A 404-nucleotide genomic window follows, 5' to 3' on the forward strand; every position below is an offset into this window, starting at 1 on the left:
GTCTCTTGGAGGAGAGACGAAACGTTTCAGTAGAGAAGAACCCGTCCAGAAGACCTAAACAATTTTTTTCTTTTTGATTTTTTACCTGGATTACTGAGATGCATCAGGACAAGATAGTTTGTCTGCTATCAGGTGGGGTCCAGTCCACCTGGGCATTAGTTTGTGGGCGAGAGTTCCAGTCCTGGACTTTCTTCGTCCCTGTGTTGGAACGAACACATAGTACCAGACTTTTTCTCCGACCTGGAGCTCTTCGTGAGAGATTTTTTGGTCATTGTATGTTTTGTGTCTCTCCGCGGACTTTTCAAGGTTTCTTTGGGCAAAAGCAAAGGTGTTTTTTTAGATGTTTCTCCAAATCTTTCATGTACTGTTGTGTAGTGTAGGCTGTTGCTATAGTGGTGTCACCA

This window comes from Austrofundulus limnaeus, unplaced genomic scaffold, assembly GCF_001266775.1.
Source record: "Austrofundulus limnaeus strain Quisiro unplaced genomic scaffold, Austrofundulus_limnaeus-1.0 Scaffold2848, whole genome shotgun sequence".
NCBI classification, from domain to species: Eukaryota; Metazoa; Chordata; class Actinopteri; order Cyprinodontiformes; family Rivulidae; genus Austrofundulus; species Austrofundulus limnaeus.